Here is a 201-nt window from a genome sequence, read left to right as displayed (position 1 = left end):
GTGTCCCGGATCAGGGTGGAGGTCCCACTGGGGTGCCTGGCCAGCCTGGGTGAGAGGCTGAGGGCCATTTTCAGGCTGGCCATGCCCCCCCGCAACCCAAGCTCCCAGCCTCTCCTTTTCTTCTTTTTTTTTTTTTAGCGCCTCCTTGAGCAGAGGCCAGGGCAAGATAGAAGCAGGTATCTGGGATTTATTATCTTCTAC

This window comes from Myotis brandtii, unplaced genomic scaffold (genome assembly GCF_000412655.1).
Source record: "Myotis brandtii unplaced genomic scaffold, ASM41265v1 scaffold259, whole genome shotgun sequence".
In the NCBI taxonomy this organism is placed as follows: Eukaryota; Metazoa; Chordata; class Mammalia; order Chiroptera; family Vespertilionidae; genus Myotis; species Myotis brandtii.
The sequence above is the reverse complement of the archived record's forward strand: the minus strand, read 5'-3'. Positions refer to the sequence as shown.